The sequence below is a fragment of the Scyliorhinus torazame genome, chromosome 9, assembly GCF_047496885.1.
Source record: "Scyliorhinus torazame isolate Kashiwa2021f chromosome 9, sScyTor2.1, whole genome shotgun sequence".
Taxonomy (NCBI): Eukaryota; Metazoa; Chordata; class Chondrichthyes; order Carcharhiniformes; family Scyliorhinidae; genus Scyliorhinus; species Scyliorhinus torazame.
Window position 1 is genome coordinate 87,170,639 of NC_092715.1, and position 24,852 is coordinate 87,195,490.

General features: G+C 51.1%; 1 long non-coding RNA gene across 1 annotated transcript in view; it reads left to right on the forward strand.

Annotated features, from left to right (window-relative positions):
- LOC140429361 (uncharacterized) overlaps positions 1-24,852 on the forward strand; it is a 75,543-nt gene that overhangs the window by 8,302 nt on the left and 42,389 nt on the right. The window lies entirely within an intron of this gene.

Genomic DNA, 24,852 nt, shown 5'->3' on the forward strand with positions numbered 1-24,852 from the left:
TGAGAGGCTGAGCAAAAACTTGGTCAGAGAGGTCAGTTTTAGGCAGCATCTTAAAGGTGGAAATCCCAGCATTTAGGTAACTAACGGCCCAGCTGCCAATGGTGGGGGAATTAAAATTGAGATACACAACAGAATTGGAGGAATACAGATGTATTAGAAGTTTACAAGACTTGAGAAGGTTACAGAGGTGGGGAGGGGCGAGGCAATGGATTGTAGAATTTGAAACCAAAGCTGAGAATTTTAAAATAAAGGCCTTTATTTGACAACAAAGAGTCAATGTTGGTTAGCAACGACAGGACTGTTAGGTGAACTGAATTTGGTGTGCATGTGGATCTGGGCAGCAGAGTTTGGATGAGTTTAACTCGTCAAAATGAAAAAGGAGTCTTTTGTATGGTCTAGAAGAGTGGGAACAGTCAAAACCCTTGAGTATAAAGAAAGTAGGAAGGTACTGAAGCGGGAAATTAGGAGGGGTCATGAAAAGTCCTTGGCAAGTAGGATTAAGATGAATCCCAAAGCTTTTTATTCATATGTAAAAAGCAAGAGGGTGGCCAGGGAAAGGATTGGACCACTTAGATTCCCCCACTGTCCTTATGTGTTGAGCCAGAGGAAAGAAAGGGACTTTGTGGAAGTTGATTCTTGTGTAGGGTATGTGGACAGTCTGGATCATGTTAACATCGAAAAGGGGGAGGTATTGGGTCTTTTAAAATATATTAAGGTCGATAGGTCTCCTGGGCCAGATGGGATTTATCCCAGAATACTGAGGGAAGCAAAGGAGGAAATTACTGGGGCCTTGACTGACATCTTTGTATCCTCATTGGCTACAGCTCAGATCTCAGAGGACTGAAGAATAGCTAATGTACGACTGTTTAAGAAAGCTAGCAGAGATAATCCTGGAAATTATAGGCCGGTGAGTCTAACATTGGTAGTAGGTAAATTATTGGAGAGAATTCTCAGGGACAGGATTTATACCCATTTGGAAACACATGGACTCATAAGCGATAGACAGCATGGTTTTGTGAAGGGGAGGTCGAGCCTCACTAACTTGATTAGGTTTTTTGAGGAGGTGACAAAGATGATTGATGAGCGGAGGGCAGTGGATGTTGTTTACATGGACTTCAATAAAGCCTTTGACAGGGTCCGTAATAATAACAACCGTTGATTGTCACAAGTATGAAGTTACTGTGAAAAGCCCCTAGTTGCCACATTCAGGCACGTGTTCGGGTAAGCTGGTACGGGAATTGAACCTGCGCTGCTAGCCTTGTTCTGCATCACAAACCAGCTGTCTAGCCCACTGAGCTAAACCATATGAAAGGTGAAATCGCACAGGATCAGAGGTGAGGTGGTAAGATGGATACAGAACTGGCTTGGTCACAGAAGGCAAAGGGTAGCAGTAGAAGGATGTTTTTCTGAATGGAAGATTGTGACTAGCGGTGTTCCACAGGGATCGTTGCTTGGGCCTCTGTGGTATACATAAACGATTTGGAGGGAAATGTACCCGTCTGATTAGTAAGTTCGCGGATGACACCAAGGTTGGTGGAGTGGCAGATAGTGTTGAGGATTGTCAGGAGATACAGCAGGACATAGATAGGTTGGAGACTTGGGCAGAGAAATGGCAAATGGAGTTTAATGCAGACAAATGTGAGGTAATGCATTTTGGTAGGTCTCACATAGAGGGGGAATATACCGTAAATGGTAAAACTCTTAGGAATATAGAAAGTCCGAGAGATCTGGGTGTGCAGGTCCACAGATCTTTGAAGGTGGCAACACAAGTGGACAAGGTAGTCAAGAAAGCACAAGGAATGCTTGCCTTCATTGGACAGGGCATCGAGTCATGGTACAGTTGACTGGCAAGTCATGCTACAGTTGAGTAGAACCTTAGTAATGCCGCACTTGGAATATTACGTACAATTGTGGTTGCCACACTACCAGAAGGAAGTGGAGGGTGCAGAGGAGGTTTACCAGGATGTTGTCTGGTCTGAAGGGTGTTAGCTATGTTGAGAGGCTGAATAGACTCTGACTGTTTTCATTAGAAAGACGGAGGTTGAGGGGTGACCTGAAAGAGGTCTACAAGATGATGAGGGGCATGGATAGAGTAGATGGGCAGACACTCTTTCCCAGGGTGGAGGGGTCAGTCATCGGGGGGCATAGGTTTATGGTCCGTGGGACAAACTTTGGAGGAGATGTGTGAGGCAGACCTTTTACGCAGAGGGTGGTAAGTCATTTGTGCAAATGCCGTATAGAGGGATACGGCACAAGGAAGTGCTGAGGGCTTTGGCAAAGGTTGGTGTCATGATCGGTGCAGGCTTGGAGGGCCGAAGGGCCTGTTCCTGTGCTGTATTGTTCTTTGTTCTTTATGGAGGCTGGCCAGGAATGTGTTGGAAAAAGTGATTTCGGTAGGTAACAAATCATGGATGAGGGTTTCAGCAATAGATGAGCTTAGGCAGGAGTGACATCAAGCTTTGTTACAGAGCTGGAAGAAGGCAATCTTAATGATGAAACAGATATATAGTCAGAAGTTCAGCATCAAGGTTGCACACAGTCTGGTTTAGCCTAAATCCCAAGCGAGAGGGAGCTAGGGAATGGAGTTTGTGGCAGAAATCAAAAGGCAATGGCTGGTCTTCCGAATATTTAGTTGCAAGAATTTCTGATCAGCCAGTACTGGGTTCTGACAACCAGAGACAGTGGAGGGGTCAAGAAAGGTGGAGTAGAAATAGATGTCAGCATACAGCTGGAATTTGATGTATTTTCAGATGATTTCAGCAATTCACTCTGCAACTGGATTCTCCACTTTCTGGCCCATAGATCACAACCAGTAAGAATAAACAACAACACCTCCTCCATGATGGTCCTCTATACCGGGGCCCCACAAGGCTGCGTACTTAGCCCACTATTGTACTCCCTATACACACATGACTGCATGGCAAAATTTGGCTCCAACTCCACCTACAAGTTTGCTCATGACACGACTGTAGTGGGCCGGATCTCGAACAATGTTGAGTCAGAATTCGGGTGGGAGATAGAGAACCTAGTGGAGTGTGTAACGGCAATCTCTCTCTCAATGCCAGCAAAACTAAAGAATTGGCCATTGACTTCAGGGAGCAAAGTACTGTACACCCCTGTCTGAATCAATGGGACCGAGGTGGAGATGGTTGACAGCCTCAAATTCCTATGTGTGCACATCACGGAAAATCTGTCCTGGTCCACCCACATCGACGCTACCACCAAGAAAGCACAACAGCGCCGAGACATCCTCAGGAAACTAAGGAAGTTCGGCATGTCCACACTGACTTAGCAACTTTTACAGGTGCACCATAGAAAGCACCTTATCTGGCTACATCACAGCCTGGTATGGCAACTGCTTGGCCCAAGGTGGCAAGAAATTTCAGAGAGTCATGTACACTGCCCAGTCCATCACACAAACCCACCTCCCATCTGTCATGATATGCAGACACACACATAATGATATACAGACAAGCAGCTAATGGACACAGAGAACAGGACATGACCAATAAGCAGGCAGGACACTCAGGGGTGGGATCTGACTATAAAAGACACAATGCAGTCACACTCCACCTCTTTCCACTGATGAACATCTAGAGAGTCAGTCAAGGGTGTTGTTACAATCTCCCCCCCCCCCCCCCCCCCCCCCAACCACGTGGCTAAGAGCTAGTCTGGTTCAGTCAGACAGAGTAACCACACTTAAGTTAGCAGAGAGTCGAACTCACAGAGAACTGTGCTGACTGTGCTATTAGATTAATAAACCTGATTGAACTAACTTCAAGGTCTGGAGTATCTTTTTGGTCTATGCTGCATCCAGTTGCAGCCAGTGTTTTACCAGTGTACCTAACACGACATGATACCAGGAGACTACTAATTTAAGGTGGCTTACCTCCGTCTGTTCCGTGACGACCAGCAAATGTATCCTGGCACCATGGAGAAGATTCAGGCTCCTCACCAGCTCAGGACCTCTGGCAATCTCAATGCCAACTGACGGACATTCAAGGAAAAGTTTCTGCTGTACATCGCAGCCTCAGACCTCGAGGGTGCGTCTGATGCCAGAAAGATCGCGCTTCTCCTCTCAACAGCTGGTGATCAAGCCATCAAACTCTTCAACTCGTTTAATTTCATCGAAGGCCAGGAGACCATCCTGGACAAGTTTGATAGACACTGTGAAGTGGACACCAATGAAATCTTCGAGCGCTACATATTCAAACAACGTCTTCAAGGTAAAGATTAATCTTTCAATGCCTTCTTAACTAGCCTCCGCCTGCTAGCGCTGTCCTGCAACTTTGGTGATATTGCTGACTCCATGATCAGAGACCAAATCGTGTTTGGAGTTCACTCTGATATTGCTGACTCCATGATTAGAGACCAAATCGTGTTTGGAGTTCACTCTGATCCTCTGAGAGAGCAGCTCTTAAAAATCAAGCGTATGATTCTGCCAGTCGCGATTGAAACATGTACAGTGCATGAACACGCAAAAAACCGGTATTCCCAATAGAAATCGGCTGAAAATGAGAAACTTGCCTCCCACGAGGCAGTGAGTGTGCAGGCCATCTCCTGGATGCAGCGCCTCAGCATTGATGAAAGCGGCCATTTCGCGTGCTTTTTTGGGAGCCCCACGCATGCACGATGCGAACGGGATAACGAGGCGGCCGACATCCACACTGCGCATGTGTGACGACGTCATTACGTGCCCGAACTGTGGCAATGCCCACTTAAAGGGACACTGCCCTGCAAGAGGCAGGCGATGTTTAAACTGCGGGAAGCCTGGACACTATGCAGCCTTCTGCAGGTCTGCACCACCAGTCAGAGGCCAGCGCTCCCAATTCCGACAACAGCGCGTCCAGAATGTGCAACGACAATTACAGGATTCTGATCCTGGCAGAACAACGGATTCAGTGGACGAGTGCCTGGAGTCCGCCTACCGAGTGGGCATCATTACCACACGTGAACATGCTACACCTAACTCATCTCGCATTCAGTCCATCCTCGCTGTGGATTCAGAGGACGAATGGCGTGCGGTGATGCAGGTTAACCGCTGCTCCATCCAGTTCAAGCTGGACACAGGTGCTTCTGCCAACCTCCTCTCACAGGCAGACTTCAAACGCATCACGAAGCCCCCCAAGGTCCTTCCAACAGCCTGCCAGTTCCTGGACTATAACGGTAACGCCATCACGGCACTCGGGTCCTGCCATCTACTCGTCTCCAACCGGAGTACCCATGCACGGTTAAGGTTTGAAATTGTCAAGCCGGACAGGGCAACCCTACTGGGCGCGCATGCCTGCAAAAAGCTGAACCTAGTGCAGCGGGTTTATTCAACGACATCCCCCAACATGGATCTTCAAGCTGGCATTGACGACATTCTCGTTCAGTATCCAGATGTGTTTGACGGGATGGGCACTTTGCCATATCGGTACCGGATCTTACTGCGACCTGATGCCAAGCCACTGGTCCATGCACCACGCCGTGTCCCGGCTCTGCCAAAGGAGTGCCTGAAGGAACAGCTCAAGGAGCTGCAGCAGCAGGGGATCATTTCCAGGGTAACCGAACAGACTGACTGGGTCAGCTCGATGGTGGTGGTAAAAAAAAACCTCTGGAGACCTGCGCATCTGCATTGATCCCAAGGATCTGAACCAGAATATAATGCGTGAACACTACCCCATCCCGAAGCAGGAGGAACTCACCAGTGAGATAGCACATGCACGGTTTTTCATGAAGTTTGATACGTCACATGGATTCTGGCAAATCCAGCTGGATGAGCCCAGCAGAAGGCTCTGCACCTTCAACACACCGTTTGGCAGGTACTGCTATAACCGTATGCCGGTCGGCATCGTCTCGGCAACGGAGATATTTTATCGCATCATGGAGCAGATGATGGAGGGCATCGAAGAGGTTCGTGTGTACGTGGATGACGTCATCATATGGTCCACGACCCCTGAGGAGCATGTTTCCCGTCTCCAGCAGGTATTCCGCCGTGTCCACGCCAATGGCCTGAAGGTGAACAGGGCCAAATGTTGTTTTGGCATGTCGACACTCAAGTTCCTAGGAGACCAGATGTCTCAGCAGGGCATGTGCCCCGACACAGACAAGGTCAAGGCCATTGCAGCCATGAAGGTCCCGGAAGACAAGAAGGTAGTATTGCGCTTCCTGGGCATGGTTAATTTTCTGGGCAAGTTCATCTCAAACATGGCCTCACACACCATGACCCGACGGAACCTAGTGAAGAAGTCCACTGCCTTCGAGTGGAAGGCGGCCCATCAGGCAGAGTGGTTGGAGCTGAAAGCCAAGCTCACCACTGCACCCGTTTGGCATTTTTCGACCCAGACAGGGAAACGAAAATCTCGACAGATGCAAGCCAGGATGGCATCGGTGCGGTCCTGCTGCAACGCAATGACACTTCATCCTGGGCACCGGTTGCCTACGCATCAAGGGCAATGACGCCCACCAAACAAAGGTATGCTTAAATCGAGAAGGAATGCCTGGGCCTTCTCACTGGCATTCTCAAGTTTCACGACTATGTCTACGGCCTGCCAACATTCACAGTCGAGACAGATCACAGGGCCCTGGTCCACATGATCCACAAGGACCTTAATGACATGACGCCTCGGTTGCAGCGCATCCTCCTCAAACTCCGAAGGTACGACTTTGACCTGGTCTACACGCCTGGCAAGGAGCTCATCATTGCCGATACACTGTCCCGCTCCATCACATGCCGAGTGAACCACTGAACGTCATCCGACAAATTGAGTCACAGGTGCAGCTGTGTGCTAGCACCCTCCCGGCATCTGATGAGAAGGTGATTCGTATTCGTGAGGAGATAGCCAAGGACCCCCTCTTGCAGCATATTATGCACCACCTAGCCAATGGCTGGCAAAAAGGGCAGTGCCCTCAATTTTTCAATGTAAAGGATGACCTGACGGTGGTTGATGGTATCCTCCTCAAACTGGACCGGATTGTAGTCCACACAGTCTCCAGAGCTTGGTGCTCCGTCAAATCCATGAGGGCCACCTGGATGTGGAAAAGTGCAGGCGCAGAGCCAGGCAGGCTGTCTACTGGCCCGTGTTCAGCCAGGACATCGCGAACATGGTCCTTAACTGTGCGACCTGTCAACGCTTCCAGCCAGCGCAGAGTAAGGAGACACTTCGGCAGCATGAAATCGAAACCTCTCCATGGTCCAAGGCTGGCAACGACCTCTTTCATACTAATGGTCGTGATTATGTGTTAATCATTGATTACTTTTCCAATTACCCTGAAGTCGTGAAGCTCTCAGACCTCACATCTCGGACCATCATCAAGGCCTGTAAGGAGACATTCTCCAGGCAATGGTATCCCACTCACTGTCATGAGTGACAATGGCCCGTGCTTCAGCAGCCATGAATGGTCTCTGTATGCTTCACCCGATGCCGGTGTCTATGTATTTACATTGTGTACCTTGTGTTGCCCTATTACATATTTTCTTTTCAAGTACTAAATGATCTGTTTGAGCTGTACACAGAAAAATACATTTCACTGTCCCTTGGCACACGTGACAATCCAATCTAATCCAATTCCCATACTCCTTACCTTCCCTCTGTCATTGACCATCACATCATCCTCCAGGCTTCAATGCAAAATAAAAGGCAAAGAAAGTACAAAAATTATAAGCACTCCAAAGCAAATTTATCAATGAAACCATACATATTCAATATTCCCTTCATGTCTGTCTTCATGAGCCTTTGCCTATCTCAGTGCTCCTTTTTCATACAGTGGCTCAAGTGGTTAGTACTGCTGCCTCACTGCGAAGGACCCGGGTACAATTCTGGCCTTGAGTGACTGTCTCTGTGGAGTTTGCACGTTCTCCTGTGTCTCTATGGGCTTCCGTCGGGTGCTCCATTTTCCTCTCACAGTCCAAAGTGCAGGTTAGATGGGGTTATGAGGAGTGGGCCTAGGAAGGATACTCTTTCAGAGAGTAGGTGCAGTCTCGCTGGGCTAAATCACCTCCTTCTGCACTGTAGGGATTCTATGGATTCATGGAATGTGGGTGTCATTGGCAAGGCAAGAATTTCTTGCCCATACCTAGTTGCCCTTGAACTGGGTAGTTTGTGAGGCCATTTCAGAAGGCAGTTAAGATTTGAGCATTTTGCTGTGGGTCTGGAGTCATGTGTAGGCAAACCAGGTAAAAACAGCAGATTTCCTTCCTTAAAGCGCAATAGTAAACCAAATGGGTTTTAACAACATCAATGATAGTTTCATCATCACCATTACTGAAATTAGCTTTCAATTCTAGATTTATTAAATTAATTTAAAATGCCCCAGTTGCCTTGATAAGATTTGAATCTGTGTCCCCACAGCATTGGCCTAGTCCTCTGGATTACTAGTCCAGTGACATTATCGCTGCACTGTCATCTCCCCTACAGAGTGCTATCCCAGTGGCTGCAGCTTGGCTCATAGAAGCCTGCTGAATATGGAGGAAATCCTTGGGCAGCTTTAGATCTGGAAGGTCTGCACCATCTCAGCATGGACGGCAGCAGTTTGTTAAAGTGTCATCTTGAGCAAGGACAGTAGAGGCATGCCCAATTCTATAGAGGCATGCAGATTTGCTTTAACACCCTCCACTGCTTCTGATTTATTATACCATTTGTCCGCTATCTGTATTGGATGAGCATAAATTTCCTCCAATTAACTATTCAGAAAACTGAAGCTATTGGGCGGTGGGATGGAATTATCTGATTTTGAGACTGTGTGGCGGGCAACTCAGGTGGCGCCTGTCCTGACCAAAATGGTGGGATCTCACGCCACATTCTGTGCTTGGAACCTCATTAATTATGCAAAGGTGAGTTATCCTCTGACTCTCCTGGCAGGCCCTCTAGTGCCTTCATACATCTCCTTTCAGGAAATAATGTGGTCAGGTTCCTGGAATCTACTACCACGTTGTGGGTGTACCTACACCTCGGGGACTGAGGCGGTTCAAGAAGGCAGCTCACTAACACCTTTTCAAGGAAAAGATCTCCAGGAAGATCGCGCATATAGACACTGACATTAAGTTTCTACAAAGATGCAAGAAAGCAGACAAGATCCCGAAAGGGCTACAGATCACAAACCCACTCAAGTCGACCTACAACACAGACTTCGCTGAGAGACTCTGCCGTCGCACCTCTCTCACACTCCTCAACCACCTCGTCCGCCAGCTCTACAGCAGACGACGCAACCTGGAAACCAAGATAGAGGCCATATTCTCAACTTGCGCTCAGGACGCAGCAGATCAGCTGCGGAACACCGCCAAACAGATGAGACAACAATACTATGCCACCTATATGCATACCAAGAACAGAAAGCTTGAGAAACATGGCATCACCACCGGCAGCAACCAAGCCACCCCCGGTGTCACAGTAGAAAACAATACAGGGAAATCTATTGTCAACTTGTCAGACTACACCCTTCAACCAGACGAAATCGAAGTCCTCAGCAGAGGGCTTAATTTCTGCACCACCACCAAAATGGACCCCATCAGTCTCGCGGCAGACACGGAGGAATTCATCAGGCGAATGAGGCTCCGGGAATTCTTCCACAGACCCCAAGAGGCCAACAGCGAACCCAAGCAGACTACCAATGAACCAGAACAGCAGACCGAGAGATCTGCGGTGCGGCAACCGAAGAGGAAAGAGTCGAATTGGACCCCTCCGGAAGGCCGCTGCCTTAGACTCGACATGTATGCTCAAGCCGTCAGGAGTCGCGTCAATGCCAGATTCATCAGTCGCGTTCACAAGACAACCCCGAACGTCACCCAAGCACAACGCAATGCCATCCGCGCTCTCAAGACCAACCACAGCATCGTCATCAAACCAGCAGACAAAGGGGGGGCAAAGTCGTACTGAACAGAACGGACTACTGCAAAGAAGTATACCGACAACTGAACAACCAAGAACACTACAGACAGTTACCCGCAGATCCGACCAAGGAACACATCCGCCAACTTAACAGACTGATCAAGACCTTGGATCCAGATCTTCAGAGCACCCTACGTGCTCTCATCCCACGTACTCCCCGCATTGGAGATCTCTACTGCCTCCCAAAAATACATAAGGCCAACACACCAGGCCGCCCAATCGTTTCAGGCAATGGGACCCTGTGTGAGAACCTCTCTGGCTACATCGAGGGCATCTTGAAACCCATCGTACAAGGTACACCCAGCTTCTGTCGCGACACGACGGACTTCCTACAGAAACTCAGCACCCATGGACCAGTTGAACCAGGAACATTCCTCGTCACAATGGACGTCTCGGCACTCCACACCAGCATCCCCCATGACGACGGCATTGCTGCAACAGCCTCAGTACTCAACACCGACAACTGCTAATCTCCAGACGCAATTCTGCAACTCATCCGCTTCATTCTGGATCACAACGTCTTCACCTTCGACAACAAGTTCTTCATCCAGACGCACGGAACAGCCATGGGGACCAAATTCGCACCCCAATACGCCAACATCTTCATGCACAAGTTTGAACAGGACCTACTCACCGCACAGGACCTTCAACCAATGTTATACACCAGATACATCGATGAAATTTTTTTCCTTTGGACCCACGGCGAAGAATCACTGAAACGACTACACGATGACATTAATAAGTTCCACCCAACCATCAGACTCACCATGGACTACTCTCCAAAATCAGTTGCATTCTTGGACACACTCGTCTCCATCAAGGACGGTCACCTCAGCACTTCGCTTTACCGCAAACCCACGGATAACCTCATGATGCTCCACTTCTCCAGCTTCCACCCTAACTGTCCTGGCTTGAGACAATTCACACCTCTTTAACCTGGGGTTACCCCATCTCTGCATCTGTAAAGATTTAATCACCTGCTAATGCTCGCATTCCAAGCATTGTTTGGCATCTTTGAATTTGTCTATATATGTGTTTCTGGAACAGACCTCTTCATTCACCTGAGGAAGGAGCAGCGCTCCGAAAGCTAGTGACATCGAAACAAACCTGTTGGACTTTAACCTGGTGTTGTAAGACTTCGTACTGTGTTTCAAGGAAAAGGGATGGGCAATAAATGCTAGCCTACCCAGCGACACCCACATCCCAAAAATGAATTATTTAAAAGGTCCCTTTCACCCCCTTGTTTGTGAGCTTTTCATGCCCGTTTGTTGGGTTCAGCTTCCCTCTCCTTCGTCTATCTGCTACCTTCCACTTCACCTTCATCCACCTCCTTGCCCCGTGTGCCTGACATTGTAAGCCCCTGTGCTTGACATTATGAGCCCTTGCTCTATCGTCCTCTATACGCCTTTGTTGCGGTGGCTGCATGAGTCCACTGCACAGTGCTGTTCAGATAGACACTGGTGTGTGGCACCATGGTGGGGAAGGAGACCCCTGTAGTTCTCAACCCCCAGGGCAGTCCTGAACCGAGACGGAGACACAGGTGGGTCCATGGGTCTCGCAGCACCTTGCTGTCCATGAAGGCCAGCTTGGATTATAGATGGAGGGCAGGAACCAGTCTGTCACAGTAGAGCGGTGAACATTACATCATGAGAAACACAGCACTATGGCAGAAAAACTTTGTTGTGCTCACCTTGATGTCTCTGGTGAACTGAGGGTCGACTTGTGCAATCCACTCTTTAGCAATCAGTTTTGATGCCAATATGATTTCACACTGGCGTGATGCAAGATTGGAAGGCCTGATGGGACACCGGCAGGCAATTGTTTTAATGAGCATTCATGAGATGCAACCGAATGTAAATAGCATGCCCCCCACTTGCCAGTGAGAAGACCGACATATCATTAACTGCCATCAGGAGAATTGCAACGTAATTTTATGCCGCCGTGTTTTTGAATTTTTGGCTCATGCCGGATTCTCAACATCCATCCACCATGGGCAGGTAGAGAGAACTCTGCCCATTGTCTCAGTCCCTGTTCCAACTCTGTACCCTCTCACCTACTCTATACATCACCTTGGCCACTGTCAGAGGCTGATCCAGACTGTTCGGAATCTTGTCAACCGATTTGACCCTGAGCTAACATCCAACCCTGAACATCTCCATCCTAAGGAATGCCTATTTACATTTCTGTAATCTTGCCCTCCACCCCACCTCAGTTCACCTAAACCTGAAATCCTCATCCATGCTTTTGTCACTTCTAGATTTGACTATTCCAATATTCTCATGGTGAGCCTTCCATCTTGCAGCCTCCATAAGCCTAAACTCATCCAAAAGTCTGCTGCCCATATCTCAGCTCCTACCAAGTATATTTCACCCATGATCCCTGTGCTCACACACCTACTGTTATACTCACGAGACTTGAGCCAGAGTTGTGGTATGATTGTACAAAACTTTATTCAGTCTTCAACATTACATGCTGATATCACATCTTTCTCTTCAATGCTGACAACTTTCACAACTTTTATAACTCCTTTCAGAGTCATGGCTGTGAGAGTGTCAGTTCCTTACACAAGATTGGTTGCAATATGCCGCAGTGGGACGTTACCCCCACTGATTGGGTTTATGTCTTCATGACATACAATCTATTGTGCTTTCTGTGATGTCAGTTGCTGAGTAACTGAACTTGTGTTGTTTTTCACGTATACTTTAACTTAGTGTAGCGCACAAAGACTCCGTGAGACGAATAGAGTGAAGTCGATGAGGCTTTATTAAGCGTGTCTGTTCCCCCGCAGCTCGATAGTAGAATGGCCTGCGGGGGAGGACTCCGGCTTCTTATACTCCGCCTTCAGGGCGGAGCTAGAGGTCAACGTCCAACCAGGACCCGGGATCTGTCAGCCAATGACATTAGGGCTTCCAGTCCCACATGACCCCTAATACATACTACCACATTCACCCCTTGTCAAAAATGAACCCGGCGGGGTGATGCTTCGTATGGTGGTACGGGTTTACAGGGCTGGTCCTGGGAGGAAAACATTCACGTGGCAATACAGTATTGTACAATTTTGTCCTGTTTCAACTATTTACAGAAGGTATCGGGAGAAAAGCAAAATGTTCTTGTGAAAAGTCATTATATTGATTTAGATCGACGCCACGAGTCGGTCGGGCGGTCTGGTCGTCCGTGTCGATCGCCTCGGCCCCGGTGGTGGTGGTGGTGCTTGTACCGGTGTTGTCGTCTCCGGGAGCCTTACGGTTTCAGCTTGAGCTTTATTTTTGGTCGGGCCTGAGGGGAGGGGAACCGATCCTCCTGGGAAGGGGGCGGTCGCGGGGTGTGGCGGTGGCAGGAAGGCGGGGGGGGGTTGGGCGAATGGTGTCGGGGGGGGTGTGTGTTGCTGGCGGGCGCCAGATCCCTCAGGGAGACCGTGTCCTGTCGGCCGTCGGGGTACTCCACGTAAGCGTACTGCGGGTTCGCGTGGAGGAGGTGAACCCTTTCGACCAACGGGTCCGCCTTGTGTGCCCGCACATGCTTTCGGAGCAAGATGGGTCCTGGGGCCGCCAGCCAGGTCGGCAGCGACGATCCAGAGGAGGACCTCCTAGGGAAGACAAGGAGACGCTCATGAAGCGTTTGATTAGTGCTCGTACATAATAGCGACCGGATGGAGTGGAGAGCGTCCGGGAGGACCTCCTGCCACCGTGAAACTGGGAGGTCCCTGGACCGTAGGGCCAGTAGGACGGTCTTCCAGACCGTGCCGTTCTCCCTCTCTACTTGCCCGTTCCCCCGGGGGTTGTAGCTGGTCGTCCTGCTCGAGGCTATACCGTTGCTGAGCAGGAACTGGCGCAGCTCGTCGCTCATGAAGGAGGACCCCCTGTCGCTGTGGATGTATGCGGGGCAACCGAACAGTGTGAAGATGGTGTTCAGGGCTTTAATGACTGTGGCCGCGGTCATGTCAGATCAGGGAATGGCGAATGGGAAGCGGGAGTATTCGTCCGCCACATTAAGAAAGTATGTGTTGCGGTCGGTGGAGGGGAGGGGCCCTTTGAAATCGAGACTAAGGCGTTCAAAGGGGCGGGAAGCCTTAATCAGGTGCGCACCATCCGGCCTGAAAAAATGCGGTTTGCATTCCGCGCAGATGTGGCAGTCCCTTGTGACTGTACGGACCTCCTCTAAGGAGTATGGGAGATTGCGGGACTTGATAAAGTGGTAGAACCGAGTGACCCCCGGGTGGCAGAGGTCCTCGTGGAGGGTTTGGAGGCGGTTAATTTGTGCGTTGGCGCGTGCCGCGGGATAGGGCATCGGACGGCTCGTTCAGCTTTCTGGGACGATACAAAATCTCGTAGAGCTCGATCCTCCACCTTAAGATCTTGTCGTTTTTGATTTTGCCTCGCAGTGCATTATCAAACATGAAGGCTACCGACCGTTGGTCGGTGAGGAGAGTGAATCTCCTGCCGGCCAGGTAATGCCTCCAATGTCGCACAGTTTCCACTATGGCTTGGGCTTCCCTTTCCACTGAGGAGTGGCGGATTTCTGAGGCGTGGAGGGTCCGGGAGAAAAAGGCCACGGGTCTGCCCGCTTGGTTAAGGGTGGCCGCTAGAGCTACGTCGGAGGCGTCGCTCTCGACCTGGAAGGGGAGGGACTCGTCGATGGCGCGCATCGTGGCCTTTGCGATATCCGCTTTGATGCGGCTGAAGGCCTGGCAAGCCTCTGTCGACAGAGGGAAGGTCGTGGTCTGTATTAGGGGGCGGGCCTTGTCTGCGTACTGGGGGACCCACTGGGCGTAGTATGAAAAACACCCCAGGCAGCGTTTCAGGGCTTTTGGGCAGTGCGGGAGGGGAAATTCCATGAGGGCGCGTATACGTTCGGGGTCGGGGCCTATTATCCCATTGCGCACTAGGTAGCCCAGAATGGCTAGCCGGTTGGTGCTAAAAACGCACTTGTCCTCGTTGTACGTGAGGTTCAAGGCTTTGGCGGTCTGGAGGAATTTTTGGAGGTTGGCGTCGTGGTCCTGCTGGTCGTGGCCGCAGATGGTTACATTGTCGAGATACGGGAACGTGGCCCGCAATCCATGTTGATCAACCATTCGGTCCATCTCCCGTTGGAAGACCGAGACCCCGCTTGTGACACCAAATGGGACCCTTAGGAAATGGTATAATCGCCCGTCTGCCTCGAAGGCTGTGTACTTGCGGTCACTTGGGCGGATGGGGAGCTGATGGTAGGCGGACTTGAGGTCCACGGTGGAGAAGACTTTATATTGGGGAATCCGATTGACCATATCGGATATGCGGGGGAGAGGGTACGCATCTAGTTGTGTGTACCTGTTGATGGTCTGGCTATAGTCTATGACCATCCTTTGTTTCTCCCCTGTCTTCACTACTACCACCTGTGCTCTCCAGGGACTATTGCTGGCCTGGATTATGCCTTCCTTTAGTAGCCGCTGGACTTCGGACCGAATGAAGGTCCGGTCCTGGGCGCTGTACCGTCTGCTCCTAGTGGCGACGGGTTTGCAATCCGGGGTGAGGTTCGCAAACAAGGACGGGGGTTGCACCTTGAGGGTTGCGAGGCCGCAGATAGTGAGTGGGGGTATTGGGCCGCCGAATTTGAACGTAAGGCTCAGTAGATTGCACAGGAAATCTAATCCCAGTAAAGTGGGGGCGCAGAGTTGGGGAAGGACGTTTAGTTTGTAGTTTTTGAACTCCCTCCCCTGCACCGTTAGGGTAACTATGCAGAAACCTTGGATCTGTACGGAGTGGGATCCTGCAGCTAGGGAAATCTTTTGTGCGCTAGGATAGGTGATCAAGGAACAGCGTCTTACCGTGTCGGGGTGGATAAAGCTCTCCGTGCTCCCGGAGTCGACTAGGCATGGTGTCTCGTGGCCGTTTATTAGCACCGTTGTCGTCGTCGTCTGGAGTGTCCGGGGCCGAGCTTGATCGAGCGTAATTGAAGCGAGACGTGGTTGTAGTAGTGGAGTGGGGTCCGTTGTTGCCGTCCAAGATGGCGTCGGGGATGAACAAAATGGCTGCCCCCATACATCGCACATGGCTGGGAGGTCACAAGATGGCGGCGGGGGTGGACAAAATGGCCGCCCCCACGCGTCGTACAGGTCTGCAGTGGTCCAAGATGGCGGCGCCCTTCCTCCCCTCGTGGTGGCCGGGACCCAAAATGGCGGCGTCTGTGGGTCGCACATGGGGCGCTGGGGGGGTTGGGGAGCGTTAGGACTGCGCGGGGCTCCCTCATCTCTGGGGACAGCGGTGGTCGGGACCCAAGTTGGTAGCGCCGGCGGGTCAGACATGGGGGGGGGGGGGGGGGTTTGGGGGGTGTAAGCGGCGTGCAGGGCTCCCTGTTCTCCCGGGACCGCGGTGGTCGGGACCCAGAGCGCCTGCGCCTGCGAGTCGTACATGGGGCGCTGGGTGGGTTGGGGAGCGTAAACGGCTTGCAGGGCTTCCTGTTCTCCCGGGACAGCGGCGACCTCGCGGGACCGGCACACAAACGTGAAATGGCCCTTTTTCCCGCAGCTCTTGCAGATTGCTGCGCGGGCCGGGCAGCGCTGCCGGGGGTGTTTCGCCTGGCCGCAGAAATAGCAGCGGGCGCCCCCGGTGCGACTTGGCGTTAGGACCGCGCAAGCCTGCGGGGGGGGGGGGGGGGGGGGGTTTGTCGCGACGGGTACGTACGGAGCCCAATGGGCTGCCGCGCGGTCAGGGCCGTAGGCGCGGGTATTACGCGCGGCCACGTCTAGGGAGGCTGCTAGGGCCCGGGCCTCTGAGAGTCCTAGCGACTCTCTTTCTAGAAGTCTTTGGCGGATTTGGGAGGAATTCATACCTGCCACAAAAGCATCGCGCATTAACATGTCCGTGTGTTCATTTGCGTTCACCGAAGGGCAGCTGCAGGCTCGTCCCAAAATCAGCAGCGCGGCGTAGAATTCGTCCATCGATTCTCCGGGACCTTGCCGTCTCGTCGCGAGCTGGTAGCGAGCGTAGATTTGGTTAACTGGGCGGACATAGAGACTTTTAGTGCTGCGAATGCCGTCTGGAAATCCTCCGCGTCTTCGATGAGGGAGAAAATCTCCGTGCTCACCCTCGAGTGCAGGACCTGTAGTTTTTGGTCTTCTGTGACCCGGCCGGTGGCCGTTCTGAGGTGGGCCTCGAAACAAGTCTGCCAGTGCTTGAAGGCTGCTGCCGCGTTCACTGCGTGGGGGCTGATCCTCAGGCATTCCGGGATGATCCTGAGCTCCATAGTCCTTTTTAGGCACGCTTAATAAATTGTAGCGCACAAAGACTCCGTGAGACGAATAGAGTGAAGTCGATGAGGCTTTATTAAGCGTGTCTGTTCCCCCGCAGCTCGATAGTCGAATGGCCTGCGGGGGAGGACTCCGGCTTCTTATACTCCGCCTTCAGGGCGGAGCTAGAGGTCAACGGCCAACCAGGACCCGGGATCTGTCAGCCAATGACATTAGGGCTTCCAGTCCCACATGACCCCTAATACATACTACCACACTTAGTTCCACAACATCTGCTGCTGACCACAGCAGTTGTATATATACCATCTACTCCTACAATAATAACCATCTACTCCTACACTGCATTAATTCTTAGCTTTATTTTCAAGTGCCTCCATAGCTTCACCCCTGCCTATCTTTGTAATCTCTAGTCCTACAACCATCTGAGATCTTTGCACTCTTCTAAATATAACCTCTTGCACATTCTTATTTTAATTGTTCTACCATTGGTGGTCATGCCTTCAGCTACTGAGGTTCCAAGCTTTGGAGTTCTTTCCCTAAATCTCACCACTTCACTCCCTTCTTAAAATCCACAGGAAGAATTTTCCATTCTGGATGCTAAGTGTGGTGGCAGGCTGGATAAGTGGTGTATTTTCCATTGGGCGGTGTGGTGGGTTCTCGTGCCCAATTACATGCCTGGAAACTTATTAATTGTGCATCGGTGAGCTACTCATCAAATCGCATGGCAGGGCAGGCACTGATTAATCCACCCTGTCATCACCTGGTGGTTTGGTGCTGACGTCATATTTGAACATCAGCCAAACACATTCATTCTGCAGCCTAGCTGTGGGATCTGGATTTCTTGAGATGGCCCCCAGGATAAAGAAGCCATGCACCCAAAGGCCATCCGCCACTCTCTAGTGGTTCTTCACAACATGGTTCGCAAACATCAATGTCCTCTTCCCAGGGGATGAAACCAGGAAGTCCACCAACCTAACGTCACTGGCCTGCAAGGAGGTCACAGCAGAGATCTCTTCCATTGGGACCCAGAAAGGAAATGTCCTGTAATGTAGGAAGAGGACAACTGATCTAATCCACTCCGCTAGGATAAGTCAACCCTCACTCCAAACTCTCTCACTCATAATGGCATCAGGCACGGGTTTAGCTCACTGAGCTGAATCGCTGGCTTTTAAAGCAGACCAAGGCAGGCCAGCAGCACGGTTCAATTCCCGTACCAGCCTCCCCGATCAGGCGCCGGAATGTGGCGACTAGGGGCTTTTCACAGTGACTTCATTTGAAGCCTACTTGTGACAATAAGCGATTTTCATTTCATTTCATTTCAAAGGGGGACAGTCCTCTTGTGGAACCCTAACAACACTCTAATTCCCCGGACTAGAGTCTGCGTCCACCCCTTCCCGCTCATGCCATACTCATTCAACCCACCAAGCCTGCCCGTCCCCTCCTGAATCTACATGCTCTTTCCATGTTGAGTTCCAGTATGCTCACCCTCTATCATCTCCCCTGATCCCCCTTCTGCCATTCCCCATCCTTCCATTATTCCTAAACCTCCTCCCCCCTCCTCCTAGTCACCTGTCTGCCTGCCCTCCCCCACCCCTCCCCCATTTCCTTCACCTTTCCTTCACATTCATGTCTCTGCCGATTCTAGTGCGCACACAGCCTTGTCTGCACCCTGCAGCACCCAGTTTGAATAGCTCTCCCTGTGGTCTGCAACACCCAGAGTGAACAACACTACCTGCACCCTACAGCTCCCAGTGTGAACAGCCCTGCCTGGATCCTGCAGCGACCTGTGTTTTTTAAAAATTAGTTCATGGGATGTGCGCATTGCTGGCTGGGACAGTATTTCTTCCCCATCCCTGAGGGCATTTAAGAGTCAACAACATTGCTGTAGATCTGGTGTCAGATATATGGCAGACCAGGTAAGGACGACAGATTTTCTTCCCTAAAGGTCATTAGCGAACCAGATGGATTTTCATGACAATCGACGATGGTTTCCTCGTCATCATTAGACTTTTCATTCCAGATTCTTGTGTTTATCAAATTCAAATTTCACCATCTGCTGTGGTGGGATCCGAACCCGTCAGAGAGCAATACTCTTGCTCTCTGGATTACTTGTCCAGTGACAGTACTACTACACAACTGCTTCCTGCAGAAAACAGTGGGAACAGCCCTGTATGTATCCTGTAGCACACTTTGCAAGCAGCATTACCCACACCCTGCAGCACCCAGTGGGAACAGCACTGCAGCATCCTGTGTGAGCAGCCATACCTGCGCCCTACAGCACCAAGGGGCAACAGCCCCACCGTGCCCTGCGGCACCCTCTGCCAGCAGCATTACCTGCACCCTGGAACATCCAATGTGAACATGGTTTACTGTTTGGGAACACACGTATTATCTTCTTTGGCACGCAGTCCTCAGTGCACTTACTGATGAAGTCTATGATGGTAGCGGCACACTCGTCTAGATTAGCCAGCGAGTTCTTGAATATGGAGTAGTCCACTGACTCCAAGCAGTCATGTAGGAGCTCTTCCTTTGCCTCGGACCAGCATTACACTACCTTCTTAACCGGATCCTCCCGTTTAAGTTTCTGCTTGTATGCTGGGAGAAGGAACACCATCTTGTGGTCTGATTTTCTGAAATACAGTTGGGGGATGGAGCAGTAGGTGCTCTTGATGGTTGTGTAGCAGTGGCCAAGAATGGTAGGGCCCCTAGTGGGACAGGAGATGTGTTGGTAGAATTTTGGCAGGAGACTCTTGAGTTTGGCATTGTTGAAGTCCCCGGCCATGATTACAAGGCCTCCTGGCATTCCGTATCCAGGTTGTTTATAGTCGTGTCCGATTCATCAAGCGCCTTTTTCAGTTCCACCTGTGGTGGAATGTAGATCGCTGTGATGATGGCAGAAGAATGGGCGGAACTTCACAGTCAAGTATTTCAGGTCCAGGGAGGATTAGTTCGCCAGGGTTGCCATGTCCGCACCAGGAGGAGCTGATGAGGAGGAAAACCCCTCCACCCTTCGTTTTGCCTGAGGACGCCGTGTGGTCCATCCAGTGAATTGAGAAACCCTTGGGTTGTATGTCACAGTCCGGTGAGGCAGTAGTGAACCATGTCTCTGTGAAACTGAGCACACAGCAGTCTCTCACTTACCTCTGAGAGGTAAATTTAGCATTAAACTCGTCCAGCTTGTTTTTGATTGCTCAGATGTTTGCTATGAGTATGCTGGGGGGAGGAGACTTGAAACCGTGTTGTTTTAGTTTCACCTGCAGACCGGTATCTTTCCCTCGTTTCCTAGGCAGCGGATGCTTCTGGGTGGTCCCAGAATCCGTTGAGAGATGTCTGACCATGTGGAAGCTATGTGGTTACGTCTGGAGGGGTCCTGGTCTCTGATTGCAATTTCAGGGTCACTGGGAAGGCATGTTCACGATCCAGTCGGGCCTCGGGGTTCTGCGAGGTCGGGTCTTCCAGTGTGTTTGGGTTCTTGCTTGGGGTCTTCTCTGCTTTGGGTGTGATTATGATGCATTTGAGATGCTGGTAAAGTCTTCCTGGGTCGAGCCGGGTCACGTGGTCGAGTCGGGCACTCCAACTAGGCTTTGGTCGATTTCCTGCCTCTTCTTCTGGTGAGTCAGGGCGCTGGGCGGGACTCTCCGGATCGGGCCGGGTCGAGTGGTTGGAGGCGGGGCCGGGCACGTCGGGAGCCGGGTCGGGACTCTAGATGCCGGCTGGAGTGCCAGGCGAGGTTGGGGTCGGGCCTCTCCCGCTTCAGGTCATGGTTGGTTCGCTAATCAAGTCCTGCCAGGTTGGGTAGGGTTGGGTCATATAGGTTGGTCCATGGAATTCGAAGGTCCTACAGACCTGTGAGTAAACATAAGAGAACATGGTTGGAGATAATAGTGTTAGAAATAAGTTTCAGAAGATTAGTACGGTTATAAGATATGTAGGAAGCGGATCTGTGGGGGAGGGTGCACAGAGAGTCGCCACACTCCGGTGCCATCTTGCTTATATTAGAGTGCAATTTAGTGTCGGATGCAGTAGCTGTCGGAGTAGTTAAGGACTTCCCAATGGATGGAGTAAACTTACTTTTTGGAAATTATTTGGCGGGAGTGAAGGTTGTACCTTCACCCATGATTACAGAGAGTCCGTGGGAAGTACAGCAGTTAGCACATGAGATGCCATCAGTAGGGCATGGAGGAATTAGGAAAACTCATTGGGCAGTCAGTGACTCAAAGAAATACATGTTAAAATTGATCACATATCAAGTGACGATGGTAGTGAATCTGATTTGGTTGATACTGATGAAATTATCTCAACGAGAATGATTCCTCAGAGATAAGCCGAAGATAAAATTTAGTAGAAACCCAGATTCTGAGAAATCTAAGACCAAAGGTTACCAGAAGAAAGAGGAGTCCAAATCTAATTGTATTGGCAGTTTTGAAGAGTCAGATGCGAGTTCTGAGTCCAATTTTGATTCTGATTATGAAGTCATGATAAACAGCTGTTACCGAATAGTCCCGTCACTAACTAATCTTGATCAAATGGCAAGAAATTCTTCCAAAGCTAGGAAAGAAGACAGCAAATTAGAAGAAGAAAGAGACTTGGACTTTTCCAAAGGTAATTTGCTACAACCTCTTGCCATTCACATGAGGTGCAAATATTTCACAGCGCATGCCTGCTTTGAAGGAAAGTATACAAAGCATGGCATCAGTTAGTCAGGACGAGGCCAGTAAGGACTATGAAGTGACACCAAGCAAATGGTTAACCCATATTCTTTTAAAAGTGCACAGTGCCTCTTCAAGGTAAAAGAAGCAAACTGCAAAGGAGGTGAACTAATGAATAAACAATTCCTTTTTAAAAATTAAGGGGAACATAAAACATAGAACATTACAGCGCAGTACAGGCCCTTCGGCCCTCGATGTTGCGCCGACCTGTGAAACCACTCTAAAGCCCATCTAGGTGGATGAAGAATCACAAAGTGGTTCTGCCACCGTATCTTAACAACAACCAGAAAGTTCATGGCTCCAATAACGTGCTATCCTCTAATTCTGCAAGTAAAGAGAAACAATTGAGTTCTAGAAAGCACAAATTGTTTCAGTCTGTATTATCACATGGAGATAAGGGCTGTGATTACGAAAACTCTGATGAGGAGGTAAAGAATGGTTTATATAAAAGTCAACTAACTCTGAGAGGATTGAACCCTCAGCTGAACTTGTGAACCATGTGAAGGACTAGAGAGAATCTAAAGCTGGATGGGTTGAAGAGTTTATTGGTTAAACATGAATCCAATGTTTCTCTCCGCATTGACAATACTATTTGCAGTTTAGTTGCAGGTGATCCTCGAAGTTTGGTTGTCCAATGAATATTCAATCAGAAAGGAGACTGCATTATATGAGAGATGGAGGGAGTATAGACTGAGTCGTGGGGGAATTCCAGGGTGCCCTTGTGGTAGTATGCATTAGGGGTCATGTGGGACTGTGAAGCCGTGATGTCATTGGCTGACAGATCCCGGGTCCTGGTTGGACGTTGACCTCTAGCTCCGCCCTGAAGGCGGAGTATAAGTACCAGGAGTTCTCCCCCGCAGGCAGTCTACTACTGAACTGCGGGGGAACAGTCACGCTTAATAAAGCCTCATCGACTTCACTCTATTCGTCTCTCGGAGTCTTTGTGCGCTACAATTTATTAAGCGTGACTAAAGGACTATGGAGCTCAGGATCATCCCGGAATGCCTGAGGATCAGCCCCCACGCAGTGAACGCAGCAGCAGCTTTCAAGCACTGGCAGACTTGTTTCGAGGCCTACCTCAGAACGGCCACCGGCCGGGTCACAGAAGACCAAAAACTACAGGTCCTGCACTCGAGGTTAAGCACGGAGATTTTCTCCCTCATCGAAGACGCAGAGGATTTCCAGACAGCGTTCGCAGCACTAAAAAGTCTCTATGTTCGCCCAGTAAACCAGATCTACGCTCGCTATCAACTCGCAACGAGACGGCAAAGTCCCAGAGAATCGATAGATGAATTCTACGCCGCGCTACTAATTTTGGGACGGGCCTGCAGCTGCCCGCCGGTGAACGCAAACGAACACACAGACATGTTAATGCGCGATGCTTTTGTGGCAGGTATGAACTCCTCCCAAATCCGCCAAAGACTTCTAGAAAAAGAGTCGCTAGGACTCTCAGAGGCACGGGCCCTAGCAACCTCCCTAGACGTGGCCGCGCGAAATAACCGCGCCTACGGCCCCGACCGCGCGGCAGCCCATTGGGCTCCGTACGCACCCGTCGCGACAAACCCACCCCCCCCCCCCCCGGACACCCCACAGGCTTGCGCGGTTCAAACGCCAAGCCGCTCCGGGGGAGCCCGCTGCTATTTCTGCGGCCAAGCGAAACACCCCTGGCAGCGCTGCCCGGCCCGCACAGCGATCTGTAAGAGCTGCGGGGAAAAGGGCCATTTCGCGGCTGTGTGCCGGTCCCGCGAGGTCGCCGCTGTCCCGGGAGAACAGGGAGCCCTGCACGCCGTTTACGCTCCCCAACCCCCCCCCCCCCCCCCCCGCGCCCCATGTCTGACCCGCCGGCGCTACCACTTTGGGTCCCGACCACCGCTCTCCCCAGAGAAGAGGGAGTTCTGCGCGTCTCTAACGCTCCCCAAACCCCCCCCCCCCCCCCCGCGCCCCACGTATGACCCGCCGGCGCTACTAATTTGGGTCCCGGCCACCGCTGTCCCCAGAGAGGAGGGAGCCCCACGCGTTCCTAACGCTCCCCAACCCCCCCAGCGCCCCATGTGCGACCCGCAGGCGCCGCCATTTTAGGTCCCAGCCACCACGAGGGGAAGAAGGACGCCGCCATCTTGGACCACCCCAGACCTGTGCGACGCATGGGGGCGGCCATTTTGTCCACCCCCGCCGCCATCTTGTGACCCCCCAGCCATGTGCCATGTATGGGGGCAGCCATCTTGTTCACCCCCGACGCTATCTTGGACGGCAACAACGGACCCCAGTGTCGACGGCTCCACGGGGTTCGAAGAAGACGCTCAACCATTACAACCACGTCTGGCTTCAATGACGCTGGACCAAGCATGGCCCCGGACGCTCCAGACGACGACGACAACGGTGCAGATAAACGGGCACGAGACACCATGCCTGGTCGTCTCCGGGAGCACGGAGAGCTTTATCCACCCCGACACGGTAAGACGCTGTTCTTTGACCATCCATCCCAGCGCACAAAAGATTTCCCTAGCTGCAGGATCCCACTCCGTACAGATCAAAGGCTTCTGCATAGTTACCCTAACGGTGCAAGGGAGGGAGTTCAAAAACTACAGGCTCTACGCCCTTCCCCAACTCTGCGCCCCCACATTACTGGGATTAGACTTCCAGTGCAATCTACAGAGCCTAACCTTCAAATTCGGCGGCCCAATACCCCCACTCACTATCTGCGGCTTTGCAACCCTCAAGGTGCAACCCCCATCCTTGTTTGCAAACCTCACCCCGGATTGCAAACCCGTCGCCACTAGGAGCAGACGGTACAGCGCCCAGGACCGGACCTTCATTCGGTCCGAAGTCCAGCGGCTACTAAAGGAAGGCATAATCCAGGCCAGCAATAGTCCCTGGAGAGCACAGGTGGTAGTAGTAAAGACAGGGGAGAAGCAAAGGATGGTCATAGACTATAGCCAGACCATCAACAGGTACACACAATTAGATGCGTACCCTCTCCCCCGCATATCCGACATGGTCAATCGGATTGCCCAATATAAGGTCTTCTCCACCGTGGACCTCAAGTCCG